This window comes from Dermochelys coriacea, chromosome 8 (assembly GCF_009764565.3).
Source record: "Dermochelys coriacea isolate rDerCor1 chromosome 8, rDerCor1.pri.v4, whole genome shotgun sequence".
NCBI classification, from domain to species: Eukaryota; Metazoa; Chordata; order Testudines; family Dermochelyidae; genus Dermochelys; species Dermochelys coriacea.
In genome coordinates, this window is record NC_050075.1 from 23,338,887 (window position 1) to 23,356,548 (window position 17,662).

General features: G+C 42.4%; 2 long non-coding RNA genes across 3 annotated transcripts; both read right to left on the reverse strand.

Annotated features, from left to right (window-relative positions):
* Nucleotides 1-84: 84 nt before the first annotated feature.
* Nucleotides 85-5,784, reverse strand: LOC122455466. Of its 2 annotated transcripts, none has more exons than XR_006273683.1 (3): nucleotides 5,569-5,784; nucleotides 2,507-2,653; nucleotides 85-222 (listed from the first exon to the last, which is right to left on the reverse strand). It is a non-coding gene; the product is annotated as an uncharacterized LOC122455466 (long non-coding RNA). The 2 variants fall into 2 exon arrangements; XR_006273684.1 differs by lacking the exon at nucleotides 5,569-5,784 and adding an exon at nucleotides 5,387-5,509.
* Nucleotides 5,785-7,361: 1,577 nt separating this feature from the next.
* Nucleotides 7,362-12,987, reverse strand: LOC122455467. Its single transcript, XR_006273685.1, has 3 exons — nucleotides 12,976-12,987; nucleotides 9,395-9,397; nucleotides 7,362-7,532 (listed from the first exon to the last, which is right to left on the reverse strand). It is a non-coding gene; the product is annotated as an uncharacterized LOC122455467 (long non-coding RNA).
* Nucleotides 12,988-17,662: the final 4,675 nt, after the last annotated feature.

Here is a 17,662-nt window from a genome sequence, read left to right on the forward strand (position 1 = left end):
GCACACATTAAGTTGGTTGGTATTTAACCCAGGTGAAGACATGAACCTGCACCCAATCTAGACATGCTTGACGTGGTGCTGGGAGGGAGTTCAGCCAGGATGGCAGTAGCAGGCAACCTAATATCAGAATATTGGCATAGTCTCACCATTGCAGGGAGATCTGTGTTCCAAGTTGATTGCCAGAGATGCTGCAGAAATTTGTGCACAATGCAGGGAAGAGCCCTATAAAAACAGTGATGTGCACTCAGCCAAATATTCAGCTCCGATAGAAAGGCTGTAGAGCAGTCAAACACACACATATATGAGAGAGAGAGAGAGAATATCTTCAAGAGGAAGTGTGGTTTTATTTGTAGCTCTTCAGGGTACCACCAGCTGCTTCTGGTTTTGCCTGTAAAAACCTTACCTGTTGGTGTACTTCACTGAATACTAGCACTTTAGAAACCGCAAACAATGTCAAAGATTAAAGTAACTTCACATTTATACATCACTTTTGTTTATTAATATCCAATTGGCATTCCAGCAGAGCCTCCTTGCTCACTATCCCATTTGTGCATGTGCACACACACTGAGGTGGTATCTCCCATCATAGCCAATGATATCCTCTGGCGCAGCGCTATGGATTGGCAATGAGTTAAAAATGGAAGTGAACCAACTTGGCCAAACTCCCCTATCTTTTACCATGTTATTTTTTTGAAAGCTTAAAAAAAAAAAATCAGCAATGGTCAGGGCTCAGTATTCGTGCTCCAGCACATTAGTAAGCTGTAAGCCTGTAAGCTTACAGGCAACCAAAGAGTCTGGTTTTCAAAGCAAAACTCATAAATCACTCCAGATCCTTCATAAACAGCATTGCAGACATAGCAAAAAGAGCACTGACCGCTGGAAGCCCATAGCCCAGCCTGAGAGCAAATATGCTGGATTTCAGTAAAACCTACTTGGTGCTTTTGGCAGTTTTTGAAGGTGACATTGCATTTCTAGTGACTTTTGCTTTCTCACTGAAATCAGAAGTGGAAAAGTCAAAAGGATGCAGTTATATGAGAGTCCCACTTTTCTTTGCATCCTTCAGCTCAATAACATGGTATCCTAAACCGGGGGATATCTGAGGACATCTTCTCATATGTTTTAACCCATGTTTGGAAGTTGTTTTCATTTCAATTAAGTGTGAATCATGAAACGACAACTGAATTTTTACATCAAGTGGTACAAACCATGGCAACTGGTCTTTACTCCTTTCTCTGACCCAAGGCTTCCCTTATTAGGAATTTTAGCAATGTTTTTGTGAATACTGAAACAGAGGCTGAACCATGAACAGATGTGCAGAAAACACTTAACAGATGTTTTTACAATCTTGACTCCCATGAGAGCATTTCCCTGGGTTTCATTGCATATGTATATTCCCTCATTAGGCTGATGAAGATGGATGTGATCTGTGGTTGGGCCAAATATCCTCCAGCTCAGTGAGCAAGGATAGGGAAGTTTTGTGTCTAGGTCACCACATGTTCATATACTACAGTGATGAGAGCCATATAAGTACATATACAGACTTAATGTACAGCACCTTGGGTCTGATCTTGATTCCATTGAAGTCATTGGCAAATCTCCTGTTGTGTTTAAATGGCCCAATCCTGCTCCTACTGAGTTGTAATTTCTTCTTAAAGGGACACTGCTTATTAAAATAGAAAGGATTTTTAAAATGTTTCCACTCTTTGTCACTCATTTATTTATTGTATTCTACTCAGCTCAGGAAAAGAAGCTAGACTGGACGATTTTGCTTTCCGCTTGTGCTGCTCTAGCATATTCCTGTTCTCTGAGTTTCCCCCCCAGTGTAGATGACTGTGTAGGGTTCCTTTGTGTAAGTTTTCATTTTAATTTTTGGAGGGGGACCAACTGGGGGAAAATGTTATAAAAACATTTCTAGTCACATTAGGTTGTGTAAATTATTGTTGATTACAGATCAGAGTTTTGGCCTAACTGCTTGATAGTATCCTTCTAAGTTTAGCTTAACAGGTGATTCACGCAGTGTAAACCCAAACCAAAAACAACATCTATCAACTTTGGAGAACTTTTCAGAGCTGATGGAAGAAGGTGCAGCACAGCCAGCATTTCACTCCTCTAAAGCCTTTAACAAAGCAGCTTTGAAAGATTGGCATTTCTTTTTATTACTTTTGGTTCTTAACAAAAGCTGCATGATCCCTGATAATCATTTAAGCTCCTTAAATAATTGTATTTCATTTTAACGAGATTTCTGTAGTCACCTGTGGCAAGCCTTGAAATTTGATATTGTGCCACTCCTTGCTGGAGGGACCTATAAGCACTTGTCATTTTTATACATTGGATACTCCTTACAACTTTCCAAAGAAAAGATTCCTCATTGCTGATTTAGCTTTTCAAATTTACAAAAGGGAATCTTGGTCATTTGACTGCAGAAAAACCATCTCTCTCCAAGTGACAGAGTAGGAAACCCAGACTGATCAAAGAAACCATAACTAAGCTTCACATTAGTCCATACCATTTGTACAGTACCTCCCCAAATCCTCCATTTCATAATCACAGCCAACACATCAGAGGCAGCTTGCCGGGTGAGATGGTTGGGGGAATACCACCTTCCAAGAGGAACAGAAATCCAGGAGACGTTCTGTTTTAGGGTCTCTGCCACCTGGGCAGATAACAAGAGAAAAGTTAACTTACCCAGCATGGTAATAAAAATGTCCAACAGTTATAGCCAGCCAAAAGTAAATGTATACTGTACTTTCTATGGCTATGTCTACACTACAGTTTATGTCAGCATAACTTATGCCATTCAGGGGTCTGAATAAACCACCCCCATGAGTGACGTAAGTTACATTGACATACGTGCTTGTGTGCACAGCACTATGTTGGTGGCAGAGCTTCTCCTGCTGACATAGCTTCTGCCGTTCACAGAGGTGGTTTTATTAATCTCTTCACCAGACACACTGCAGCGGCACAGCTGCATCAGTACAGCTGTGCCACTGCAGCGCTGTGCATGTAGACATGCCCTAAGTAAAACATTTCCTCTACTGTCCATTGTAGGCATTCAACAAGCCAGGCCTTGCCTGGAGCATCTCATTCAGAAGTGGTTCAAACGCTTCACCTCTTATTGCCATGACATCAGCTGCATTACAGAGTGATTGATCCCACAGCTTTAGCGGAGCTGTGTGAAAGTGGGAAGCAATGAGGCGAGATGACACTTGACATGTAGATAAGACATGATTTCAACAAATTGTTACGTCTCATTGGCTTGATTCATATTTGTTATCCTATAATTCCTATATTTGGCACCCTGTTCTTCCACAAAATGTGGAGATTCCTCACATCTCTTTGCAATTCATATTGAATATTTTTTTTTTTTTACACAGCCACACTGCCATCCTGGATTCCCTATGACCTCCCTTTAGATATTTCGTGATCCTCTTCTTCATAACTTAGCTTCCTGCTTCCCACTTGTAGGCTCCCTGCCTTTCATCTCTTGAGAACCGCAAGTCCTGCTTTTTGGAGGGTCTCATTTTGGGCCACATGTTTTGGTTCTGCACGGAGCTCCGATGACACCCTGGCACCTTTGGGAAGCAACCTGCATATACAGGTTTCTGTACAGTGATGCCAAGCCACAGTGCGAACAGACTGCCAGGAAGAAGCACCTCACCTCTAATCATAGCATCAACACATATCTGAGACCCCCATTACCAAACACAATGTAAAGACTAACGTGAAGGACTCAGACTGCAAAATGGACTTGAGAGCATCCATTTGTGCCATCTATGAAGGAAAGTAGGGAGACCTGCAGGAGGAACATCTATCAGGACTACATTCCAGTCACTGTTCCCTTGGCTTGGGTTTGAACAAGTGGCCAGAAGCTCCATATCCACCTCCAAGGCCATCTGGCTTTCTTAGAGGAAATTTATTTTAATCTCTTTATTGTACCAGTAGAATCTTTCCAAGTTTGCATCCAGTCAAGTCCTGCCCAAAAGAGGTCCTGCACATCTCTATCTTCCCTCCACAAGTCCTCCCATCATAGCTGCTTCTTTCTTTTGGTGAAAAATTAGTCAAGGTAGAGCATCACCACCAAGCCTTGTGGGACCAGTCCCTTTTAGCCCCTTTGTTAAGGAAAGAACATAGATTACATATAGAATATCTGCAGCCTATGGGGAAATAGCAATTGGCGTGTTCTGGTGGCCTGGAGGATGCAATTATAGCCCATCACATAGTTCTTCCTGTAGCACTGAGAACCTCTCTGATAAACTAAATAGGGGTACGTCTGCACTACAGTTAGACACCCACAGTTGGCCCACGCCAGCCAACTCGGGCTTATGGGGCTGTGCTATGGGGCTGTTTAATTGTGGTGTAGCCATTTGGATTCAGAATTCAGTCCAGGCTCTGGGACATAAGAACGGCCATACTGGGTCAGACCAAAGGTCCATCTAGCCCAGTATCCTGTCTTCCAACAGTGGCCAATGCCAGGTGCCCCAGAGGGAATGAACAGAACAGTGATCCATTCCCTGTCACCTATTCCCAGCTTCTGGCAAACAGAGGCTAGGGACACCATCCCTGCCAATCCTGGCTAATAGCCATTGATGAACCTATCCTCCATGAATTTATCTAGTTCTTTTTTGAACCCTGTTATAGTCTTGTCCTTCACAACATCCTCTGGCAAAGAATTCCACAGGTTGACTGTGCATTGTATGAAGAAATACTTCCTTTTGTTTGTTTTAAACCTGCGACTTATTATTTTCATTTGGTGACCCCTAGTTCTTGTGTTATGAGAAGGAGTAAATAACACTTCCTTCCTTACTTTCTCCCTCACAGGATCCTGAATTTCCACATCACAATTAAACAATCCCTTAGCCTGAGCTCTAGTCAGCTGGCATAGACCAGCCATGGGTTTTTAATTGCAGTGTAGGCATACACAAGCCTCGGTGTCCAAATGGGTTTGCTTACATTTTGGTGGTTTTGCCACTGAGCACAGAAGACACTTGTAAAACATTTCTCCAAGTTAAGCTACTGCATGGAACCTAATTGCTAACTAGAAGCCTGCAGAAACCCATTCAGTCAAGAGCACAGCTGTAATGGCTCATACTATATTGTTATAGCTTAGCTGCACCTACATTAAACCCATTAGGTGTCAACATTTTCATCCATCACAAGAGTACTTCTTATTTCAGCAAGAGGTGATGGTAAAATCAATCCAAGTGAATGAGATTATACCATTGGAACTCTGGTCATAGTGCATTGTTTACTGTAGGGAAATTAAATTGTCGGTTATCTTTCCAAATGGGGTGGGAAAGGGAGAAAGCAGGGAGTGCACATTAATACTGTAAAAGTGAAGTTCTAGTCTGAAAAGTGATACGTGAAACTAGCACTTACCTTACTTTACTTTATGCTGTCTGGGTGCATTCAGAGTCATTGGAGTAGATCTTCATCTGGGGTGAATGAGCATCAAATTACACTGCATGCAAATTAATGTTCTGAGGTAGCAGTCCTGTAGCTCAGAACCAACTATCTCTGAGAGAGCGAGCTAGGGTCTATGCTGGCTTGTGCATCAACAGATTTGCTCACTTAGTTCCAAACTGCTCAGGAGATGATGGGGCTGGGTAGATGTAATGAGGCAGAGATGGCCTGGTGTGACAACACACAAGACAGAAAGAACCCAACTCGACTTTCAAATCCAGGCTGAGTTTGCAGGGCTAGCAGTTAGGAAGAAAGGTTGTTTTAGCCTTTGAATGAAGCAGATTTGATGAAAATGTAATTATGTCCCAACTACCCTGAAGGCTCATCATGACATTTTTAGAATCACTTTAATACAGAGAAAAAAATCTTTGCAGAAGGCTGAGGGGTGGAGCAACAACAAAAAATGTTCACAGGAACCTTTAACCTCTGGAAGGGTTTGGACAGAGGGCTCCTCTCCTTGCGAATTGGCTGCCATACTAAGGTTGTTGCAGCTGAAATTTAAAGTGTGTTTGCTCTGTCTCTGACCTCCTGTGAACAAAGATTAAATCTCCTGCATCTCTTCTTTCGTTTCCTTCCCTGCTCTCCTCCTCTCTGGCTATTCCTTCCCCAAGGCTCATAACAGGAAGACTGAGCCTAATTCTGCCCTCAGCTATGCATTTACAGTTCTCATTGACATCAGGGGATTGCACAGGCATAAAATGAGGGCAAAATTTAGTCCTTTGATTCTCTTTTATGGTACAACTTGTACTTTAGTTAACATGGTGGATGGTTTGCAATCAAAGGGGATTTTTTGCCAGGAGGAGGAGCTGTGTCTACAATGAAGGTGTCCAGTGCCAGTTTTGGAAAAAGAAAGCTATCGTGATGTGTGTGAGACTTACTGAAGGCAACCCAGGTTAAGCTTGTTCAGAGCAGGAATCACTGTTGGCCAAGATTTCAGTCCAGAGTTAATAATAAATCTATTAATAAATAAATGCTGTGGAGGTGTAGCAGTGAGTACCAAACAAGGCAACCTCCTGCCATTCAATGGTTTTACTGCTGATTTACACCAGTGTAAGTGGGATAAGAATGGCCCTGAGTCAGGAGGAAAAAGGCCCAGATTCACAAAGGCATCTAGGCATGTAACTCCCAATGAAATCAGTGGGAGTTAGGTACTGTGGCAGAGCTCCAACCTTGTTCCCGTGGGTCCCGTGCTTCCAGGCGGTTTATGCTAGCCTCAGAGGCTCACTGCGACCCTCAACATAGCCCTTCTCTCTCTGGGGCCAGGGTACAGTTTACTGAGCCCTTTTCATCATCATTGGTGAGAGAACTCCCACAGTCTCTGTTGTTCCTTATTCCAGAGCAGGTTAGCCTCCTGTCCTGACAGGGGCCTGTCTTCCCCTCCCAGGAGCTGTTTCTATAGTGGCAGGTTGAGGGGAACCCGGGCCCACCCTCTACTCTGGCGGGTTCCAGCCCAGGGACCCTAATGGCAGCAGCTGTTGGCAGCCAACCTTTCACTGCCAGAGTTGCTACGTTTCCCTGGGCCACTTCCCCACAGCTCCTCTCTCTTAACACCTTCTTCACTCTTATCTTAGGGCTCCCTTTCCAGTGGCTTGAGGGTGTCTTCATTACCCAGCCCTTCAACCACACTTCCTCTCCTCTAGCTCCCTGGCTCTCCTCGGCCTGACTGGAGTGAGCCCTTTTATAGTATCAGAGGGGCCTTAATTAGAGTTAGGTGTTGATATTAGCTTAACAGCCTCACCTGACTCTTTGCACGTTAATTGGAGTCAGGTGTTCTCATTAGCCTAATGGCTTCAACTGACTCTTTGCAGACTAATTGGAGTTCACCCTAGCCTGGAGCAGCCTCTGCTCTGGTCAGTCAGGGAACAGAAAACTGCTTATCCAGTGGCCAGTATATCTGTTTGTCTCCCACAAAGGTTGCTGATGACATCGCCAAGTCAACAGGTGACTGGAAGGGACTGAGGATCACAGTGAAACTCACTCTCCAGAACAGGCAAGCTCAGATCGAGGTTGTCCCTTCTGCCTCTGCCCTGATCATCAAAACCCTCCAGGAGCCTCCCTGTGACAGGAAGAAGCTGAAAAACATTAAACACAGCAGCAGTGTCGGCTTTGATGAGATAGTAAACATCACACACCAGATGAGGCACAGTCCTTGGCCCGGGAGCTCTCTGGAACTATTAAGGAGATTCTAGGAACTGCTCAGTCTGTTGGCTGCAATACTGATGGCAGACATCCTCATGATGTCATCGATGACATCAACAGTGGCACAATAGAGTGCCCAGCTAGCTGAGACAGAAGCCAAGAAGAACTCTCAACATGAAAGCTGATTAAGATTTTTTGTGACAATTATGAAACCTCAGTAAAACCTGCAGTTGTCTGAGAATGGTCTGGTAGTTTAAATACAGGATCCAGGTTGTCATTTGAAGGTGCAATATGCTGAAATCTAAACACATGGTTGCTTCCAGACAATCTGTATTCTGCCACATCAAGATTACATGATTTTTTTCTGGTCACACACTGAACTAATATCTACTAGCTACACTAACAGGTTGTCCTTGAGAGACCCCCTGCATTTTGGAATGGAGAAAGCATGCTTCATAAATGTTACAAAGATTAAAAGTGGAGATTGCCTCTAATTCTAATGGAGACTATACCTCACAGGGTGGAACTTAAAGTGCCACTGTACTTGAACTGGCTTTGCTTAACTCCTATCCCTCGTAAAACTTGCCATCATAAATATATGTATTCCTTGTGAGAAATAAAAATTATTCTGCTGTACCCAACTGGCCTGGGTCTATCACAGTACCTACATAGTTTTGAGGATCTGGGTCTATGCTACTGAAAGTAAGTGTTTCTGCAGTTTAGGTAATGGAATATATGGGACATTTCCAGTATGTATTCTCCCTCTGAAGCCCATGCAGATTACTAAGGCTATGTCTACACTACACAGCTTTTGTGTTGCTACAACCATGCTGCTAAAAGTTGCACAGTGTAGCCACTGTTTGTCAGCTCTCCTGATGACAACCCCGTTTGCGTTGTCGGCAGGAGAGCGCTCCTGCTAACAAAGTACTGTTCACACTGGCGCTTGTCGTGGCAAAACTTTTGTCTTTCAGGCGTAAGGGGCTAACACCTCTGAAAGACAAAAGTTTAGTCGTTCAATTGCCAGTGTAGCCTGAGACTTATGTGTGTTCATCAACAGAATAGATCCCACAATGTCTGCTCACAAATGCCTCCTGTAGGCAATTCTCAAAGGAGTCAAGCTTCCTGGGAATCTTACTTACACCACTCTGCAGTGGAATGCGTGGATGTTAGCACATGTCTTGGGTCTCTTTTCTATACATGCAGCCAAGGTTCATGGATTTATTAATTCTGAAACTCACATTTTCTCCAGTTTGATGTGGTGTCCTAAGACCAGTACTCTACAAGCTTCTTTAATTATCCACACATATTTTTTTCCTTTATCAATTAATTTATCTTATGCTTTCCCCATAACAGTTGAATACATTGTTAGAGAACTCAGTAAGATGTCAAGAAAGGGAGAAAACTTCCAAAGACTCACATAAGAAAGCAAAACCACATGGCTGGTTTTAAACCTAGAGTCTAGCTCATTGCAGCCAACTTGTCAGCCAGCATGTCATAAATATGTAAGTTGGGAATGGATTTGGTGCTATGCACATATTTTCTGAACCACTGAAATTTTTCTCTAGCTATTATTTACTTGCTTAAGTTTCCATATACAGAACATACAAATCTAAAAATACCCATGAGTCTCTGGGGATCTGCCATTTCTGACCCCATCTCTGAAACAGGGAAATAATTTCCCTGTGTAAGTGCAGCAATCAGGAAAAAATAATAATCATTACTTTTACTGTCTATAAGGATGGAAATCTATGGCCTTGTCTTTTCCTTTGGCCTCTATAGAAACTCTTGCATCAACCAGCTGGGGCCATGTATGGCCTTTGAAAGGCACCCATCATCTTGGTATCTATGGGCAGATATGTAATTGTAATATTTTATGAGAACGAGAGAAAGAGTTCTACAGAAGAAAGAGTCATAGTCAAGCTAGTCCAAGCAAGGTCTTGGCATTAGGAATTTACTGAGCTCTAATCCCGGCTCTGACTTCTAAGTCAGCTCCTCATCTGAAAAATGGAGACAAGAATATTTATCTCCCAAAGCTGTTGTGAGGAACAATGAGTTAATGTTTGTGGAGTGCTTTGAAGATTCAGGCCCTGATCTTGCAAACATTTACACCATGTTTAATTTTAAACACTACTCAAGTGCATAAAATTAAGCATGTGTTTGCAGAATTGATGACTATAAAGACTGAGTATGAATTATATAGATCAGTTAACCTCCTCATTTTTCTGTCTGTTGAATTCACCCTTGTGGCAACAGTATGATATTAGCGGCAAAGAGTCCTGTGGCACCTTATAACTAACAGACGTATTGGAGCATAAGCTTTCATGGGTGAATACCCACTTTGTCAGATGCATGTAGTGGAAATTTCCAGAGGCAGGTATAAATATGCAAGCAAGAATCAGACTAGGGATAACGAGGTTAGTTCAATCAGGGAGGATGAGGCCCTCTTCTAGCAGTTGAGGTGTGAACACCAAGGGAGGAGAAACTGCTTTTGTAGTTGGCTAGCAATTCAGTCTTTGTTTAATCCTGAGGTGATGGTGTCAAATATGCAAATGAACTGAAGCTCAGCAGTTTTTCTTTGAAGTCTGATCCTGAAGTTTTTTTGCTTCAGGATGGCTACCTTTAAATCTGTTACTGTGTGTCTAGGGAGGTTGAAGTGTTCTCCTACAGGTTTTTGAGCAGATTTAAAGGTAGCCATCCTGCAGCAAAAAAACTTCAGAACCAGACTTCAAAGAGAAACTGCTAAGCTTCAGTTCATTTGCAAATTTGACACCATCAGCTCAGGATTAAACAAAGACTGTGAATGGCTAACCAACTACAAAAGCAGTTTCTCCTCCCTTGGTGTTCACACCTCAACTGCTAGAAGAGGGCCTCATCCTCCCTGATTGAACTAACCTCGTTATCCCTAGCCTGATTCTTGCTTGCATATTTATACCTGCCTCTGGAAATTTCCACTACATGCATCTGACGAAGTGGATATTCACCCACAAAAGCTTATGCTCCAATATGTCTGTTAGTCTATCAGGTGCCACAGGACTATTTGCTTCTTTTACAGATCCAGAGTAACACCGATACCCCTCTGATACTTGAGTATGATATTAATTGCCTCAAACTTTTATTTGTATGAATCAAGTTTTCTATTACCCTGGCCAGATACTTTGATGAATGTGCTTGTGAAAAAATGTATCATTCATTAGCTTGGGTGTATTTTTAGATATTGTTTACCTGCAATGCCGAGGTTAGTAATAACCATAGGATCTCTTTGTAGCCTAAAGCAAGGACATTATGTGAACTTATGCTGCTGTGGTGTATGCAGATTTGCCTGCATTTTTTATGTTCTCCTTTGTTGTAGGGGAGTAGAGCTAGATTTTATTTACATTCACTTATAATTTATTGACTTTTGCTTGAAAAGCGCCCAGTCTCAGGAACTGTCCATTCCACTTGGGTGTGCAGTTTGATTAAAACTTTTAGCTGAAAGAAAATGTGATTGAAGTTTTAATTTTTACCACTCATCCATTAATGAATGTTTTCTTTTGACCATAATAAAATAGCAGCCTCATGTTAACTTTACATGGGTAGTTTATTCCTGGAGCTGGGGAATTCCATAACAATCATTTGCACATCTGAGCTACTTAGCTTTCCCAGCCAGTACCAGTATAGGCACAGGTCTGAAATCCACACAAAAGAGAAAAATGATCTCTGTCATCCTAGTTGTGCTAATCTATCTCTGCAAATTGAAAATGCTTTTGGGTGTACACAAATGGAATTTATAACAGCCAAAGGGACTTACAGCTGCAGAACTGAACTGAGGCAAAAACTGTGGCTGTTGTTTTTTAGTGGGCTAGATAATTTTATGACCACTAACAATCATTGTTACAGGTAAACTCAAATAATAGGAGTAGTCAAATCTCATGGTTAATCTAATTTGGCAAAAGCCTCTAGCTGCATATTCCATTCATGTAATTTTATAAGCAGTAAACTCATCCCAGCCCATCCCCAATATAAGTGATAAAGAGTATTTCCTGTGTTTGTTTTTTCCACTGCTCGCTGCCCTGATTTCTAAGCACGAGTAAGGGATAGGTGTGAGTTTAGCCTCTGAGAGGAACACATCCTTCTTTGAAGCTGGTGAGCCTCAATAGATACAACTGCATCTAATTAGCTTCTAGCTAGGAGGGCTTCCCTGAACAGCCTCTGAACAACAGCTGGGGATTAACCCCTATGTAGCTCAGCAAGGCTTCCTGCCAGGGACACCCCTGGAGCAAAGAATGGCAGGGCATTGGGGTCCTCTTCATGGAGGGCTCACCCCCAAGACATGTATTTCACATGACAACTCCCCTTTCCCCCCCCCAAACACCCCTTTTATTAAGGTTCTCAGTATTTTTTGCATGTACTGAGAACTCAGAGGGAAAGTTATAAGACAAACAGAATGTAGAGACACATTGGCAGGCTCTGGAGGGGCTTGGGCAAGAGGCTTCTCTCTTTGTGAATTGGCTGCCAGACTTTAAGGTTGTTGCTGCTGGAATTTTAAGTGTGTTTGTTCTGCCTCTGAGCTCTCACCCCACTCCATACAACACTACATAATTGCCTAGATCGGGGTGTTCACATATTTTCACAGCATGGGGTACATCTGAATAGAGAGATTTTCTGATGGTTGCCTCATTCCTTGTTGTACATGCTGCCTTTCCTCCTCTGCATGATGGTGTAACATCTCTGGAGAAACTGATTGCACAGAATAATCACCATAAATAACCAATGTATTTTAGCTGCCTTTAATCCAATAAGTGCTTTTTCCTTTTAGAAGATCATTAAGCACATTCTGTACTTTTGCTCCCCCTCCCATCTGTTTCATTTCTTCCAGCAGTAGTGCCATGTGACCAGCCAGCTCTCTGCAGGCCATCTGCAGGGTGTCCACAGACCAGAGCTTGGGAACTGCTGGACTAAATACATTAGGGTTCTGGGTTGGCTGGTTTGTATGTTTGTTTGCAGGAGGGCAGATTAGTATCTTCTGAAGTAGCAAGTGTTGCCCACAGCTGGGGCAAGCCATTTCTGTAGAACGACCAGTGGTTTGATTCATGGAAAATCCTAAGTGACCCACAAACACTATCGTCCAGATACTGCTCTGGTGTAAATCAACATAGCTCTATTGAATTCAATGGAGTTAAGCTGATTTACAGCACCTAAGGAGCTGATCCCATATTTATGATTGTGTGTAAGAAACACAATGAAGGCAAAGAAAACCATGAATCGACATAGCTCAGAGCCTTAGTTTACACCCTCTTAACCTGATCCAAAGTCCGGTGAAGAGAATGGGAGGCTTTCTGTTGACTTCAATGGGATATTAGATCAGGCATTTTTTAAGAGCAGCAAAGTAGAATGGACAGATCAGAAGAGGAAGTTTGGTGCCTTTTATGAAAATTCTTGTGTCAAAATATGTCAATCTAGACAAAACAGAACATGTCCTCAGCTTGTTCATTTCCAGGCTCGTCCTCTAAAATCCCAATAAAAAGTTGTGAAGAAACAAAAGAAGTGAATGTTAGAAATTAAGAAGGTAAAAAACTCATTCCTTCATTCAGTGAAAATTGAAAAGTGGATATAGTAAAATTTTTATTATATAGATTTAAAAGGCTTTAACTCACTCTTTCATTATTTCCTTTCAAACATTCATTGGGAAGCCCAATAATCTGATTCCACTGAGACAAGTGTGCAAATGTTTTACTCTAGCAAAGAATCTGAACTTTATCTGACCTCTTGAAAATAGTAATTATTTCTTTATTCTTTGCTTGATGCGTTAAAACTTTGATTTCCACGCTTTGAGGATCCAATGGGGGAGGGGGGGAATCACAGTGCTAAGTTTAGCAGAAGACCTGGTGGCATGGGTGTCATGCTACAGCTTGGTCCTTTTCTTTGAGCTAGTTAAGGGCCTGATCCTGCACTACTGAAATCAGTGGGAGTTTTGTCATTGACTCTAATGGGAGCATATTAGGACCTATATGAGGTGATTGCAGCTACTGGTATTTAAGATGCAATGGTGCCACCTACTGGGTCCACATTTCTCCCATATTCCAAATAATCGCACAAAAAATATTCGCAAAAAGAAAAGGAGTACGTGTGGCACCTTAGAGACTAACAAATTTATTAGAGCATAAGCTTTCGTGAGCTACAGCTCACTTCATGCATCCGATGAAGTGAGCTGTAGCTCACGAAAGCTTATGCTCTAATAAATTTGTTAGTCTCTAAGGTGCCACACGTACTCCTTTTCTTTTTGCGAATACAGACTAACACGGCTGCTACTCTGAAACAAAAAATATTTTAATTCTGCTGAGTTTGGGGGATTTCACATATCATAATTTGAGCCTCTGTACTCATTCTGTATTAGACAGTCATGGTGAGATTTTCAAGCTACATGGTCTGCAAAGAATGTTTTAAAATTATTTTATGCTTTTTTTGTTTCTTTATGATTTTTTTATCTTGGAACATCAGGCGTATCAACTCTGATGATCTCTGGTGTTGCTGGAGAACTTCTTAGAGATCTCAGAGATGAATACTGTGAGTTCCCTTAATCTAAGAAGTAAGATAGAATTCCTTTTCCCCCAAATGTCAGATAGGAATTGGTATAAAACAGCTGTTAAAAAAAAACAATTAAAAAGCAAAGTGTTTTAAGTAATTTGACTAAAATTCCCCTTCCCTCTCACTGCTCAGCATTCACTCTTCTGTATTTTTTTGATGTCCTAACTTCACCAGCTCTCAAGTCGCAACAGAGTCATCTAAGGTAGACAACAACTGATTTTTTTTAATGTTAAAAGGAAGTAGGAAAAAACACTTTTACAAAAACTTTTTAGACACCATGAAGAGGACATACATCCATTTTTTCTCTATTTGTGGGTTACCTTTAAAGCAGGGAATTAAAAGAAAAAACAAAACAAAAAAATACATACTTTCAAGTAAAATTTTCCTATGCTTCTTTCAACATAAGATGGGAAAAACAGAGTCAGCATAGCATGAGCATCAGTATTTTTTAGTACTCTGTATAATGCTCAAATTGGCTGCCTACACCACACTAGCCCATACTCTGCAGGCTTCCAGTTTGGAAAAGAAAAAAAAACTTTTGGAGGAAAAAAAAAGAGAGGGAGACATTGGAAAAAATTGGTGCATACAATCACTTTGGGGAGAAATAGCATCCTCCTTCCATGACACCTCCCCAATTTGAGCACTGGCTCAAGAAGTTTCTTCCCATTCTTCCCTGTTTCATGTTAGAGTGTCACTGACAGTAGAGGGTTGTGAGCACTTACTCATGGGAGCAGTTCCACTTATGTCAGTGAGTAAGTGATCGCCAACATGAGTTAAGGGCTCCACAACCTGACCTTTATTATCCAAATACATTCACTTGCATAGGATCACATATTTTTGATTTCTTCAACAGGTGTCCAGTTTCACAAACATCATTGCTCAGAAGAATCCCTCAGGATTGAGGAGATTAAACAAACTCCAACAAGTTTCCATTTTTGGATATGAAAAAGCTTCAGCTTTTCATACATTTCTACTTAGTAGAACAAAGGATTCTAAAAGGCTTATTGAAGCAGAAATGTGCTACATCTGAAGTGGGCAAGATTTAGAGGTGAAAGGTGACAAGTGATGCTCTATAATCTCAGGAATACAGATGTCCTGTTATGGCTCCTATGTTTGAAAAAAATAATACATAGCATGTCTATACATTTTCTAAGTACTCTCCAAACATTAAATGATTGATACTCATAACACCCCTGTCAGGTCAGTAAGTATTGATATAGTGCAGGGAAAATGAGCCAGACAGAAGTTAAGGCCAACACTATGAGACTTGGGTGCCTAAAGACAGGCATCTATATCCATAATTAGGCAGCTAATGAGAGTTTAGAGTGGTCTCTGGCTATGGAATGGTCAGCCAGCTGGTGAATAGGTCCCCTCTGATGGGGGTGGATTGGCCATTTGGGGACTGAGACCCCATTTGGCTCTTGAGGGGTATATTTCTCCCCTGAATGTTGATAAGCTCCCTTAGTCTTGGGGGGGGGGGGAGAGGGACCAAGGGGATGTGTCTCCCTGGCTAGGATGAGGGACTAAGGAGGAATGGATTTTCCCCGTATTGTCATAGAGGGTTGGAATGCAAAGGGGAAAAGGGTTCTTCCAGACTGTCTACCATCAACAACAATTCAAGCTGCAAATGGCACCAACAAGGAGAGAGAGAAGAACTGCCAGACTTGCATGCAGTGCTGAGACAGTTTGGCCCCAGAATCTGTCCCTTTCCTCCTTGTGCACTACTGGAGTGGCCAGACAGCATTTAGGAGTGACTGCCTAGTGCATCTAGTTTGAGCTTTTAGTGGCACTGGTAGGGGTCCCAGAAGGGGTATTCCTCTTGGAGAAGGAGTGTGGCCATAACAGTGAACCTGTGGTGTGGTTGCTCCCTGAGTGATTAGCAATTGGCTCATTGGTAGTCTCAGGAAAAGCTGAAAATGTTAAGCGACAGGGTTGGCCTTAGAATTCGTAGGAAATGAGTTTTTGCCATCACTCACTCCTGTCTGCCATTATCACAGCCCTCTGCATCAAGCTGGCCTCAAATTAGCAGGAGGACTAGCCAGATGGTCCTGGGATTCCCCCCAAACTTTACCTCACTCCTTTTACATTAAAAGTGTGTGACCCAGGGACCTCTTTGTGCCAACTGGCAGAGGGCACAGAGATACATGGGAGCCCCTTGATCTGGTGTCTACATACTAGTCCACCAAAGAATGTCATGTCAGGTCTCTGATGAAAGCCTGGGTCACATTGGTCACTCTAGTCATTGTGATATGTATGTGCAGATAATATGTAAGAGGCTCTGTGTGTGTGTGTGCGTGCGCATGTGTGTGTGTGTATCTCTTTAAAACTATAAGGCCATAAGAATATAATTTCCTATATGTTTCAAGGCAGCTCACTCAAAGGCGGCATGCCTTGAAACAAAGTTCTCCATGCATGGTGGGAGACACTTATCTCCCTAGCTAATCATTGTGTACTGTGTGTCTCCCAATGGAAGTCTATTAGCATATGAAGTAAAACCCTAAAGAGCTTGCAGGGACTTCACAAGAAAATTAAGAGGAGGATGTAAACAACGGTGGTGATGACGGATCCTGCTTTCAGGTGAAGTTCGAAGGTCTGGTTGGTAGATCTGGGAGTGCAGAGAGACATCCTGGCATCCTTCAGTCTGGGAAGACAAGCTACCAGTGGGCTTGATCTTATGAAAAGAGGATCTCATCCGTTTTGGTTTAAAACACTGGGGAAAACATTGTTTTCTCTATAAATATATCTAAAGGCTGTGTGTTAAGCGGAGTGGTGATCCTGAGGTGAAACTAGCAAGCAGGTGTGCAGATAATCTGTGCGTGTCCAGTGGATCAAGGGCTGGGCATTCCAGAGGGATTGGTGTTTGCCTATTGCTTGCATGCAAAGGGACAGCAGAGCCTGCAGGGGCTGAGAGGGGAGTACTTTCGCTGCCTGTGGCCAGGGTTAGCAGGGCTAGCAAAGTGTCACAGAGTTAATGTGTGCAAAGGGATCTTTAGGTCTCCTTAGTGCAGCAGCTGCTTGTTTGTTTCAACCCTCTGGATCAATTTATGCTTTCTGGGATCCTCACAAAGCAAAGGGATAGAAACTTCTTTTCTCTTAAAATTAAAGCTAAAATTCTCCTCCCTGGGACCCAAAGATCACTTCTGCTAACAAGGGGCTCATGCAAGCCCTGGCTGTAAACCCCCTCTAGCTCATCAAAACGTTCATGGGAGTGGAGCCATGGGAATCTTCACCCTTCTCACTAAATGTAGGGGAGGGATTTATGAGAAAATCCCCCCACCCATAATTGCAAATTGGGAAAGGGGTCTCAACTAGGCTGTTGTTCTTCTCTCCCTCCTGTGCACATGGGAGGAGGAGAATCCAGGCTAGATTCTAAATACAAAGTGAGGGAGCAATGTGCTTCTAGCTCTGGGGAGCTGCTGGATGGGCAAATATTTGGGAGCTGAGTAGCACCAATACTAATACTACATTGCAAAATTTAGTATTTATCTCACTGACTCCA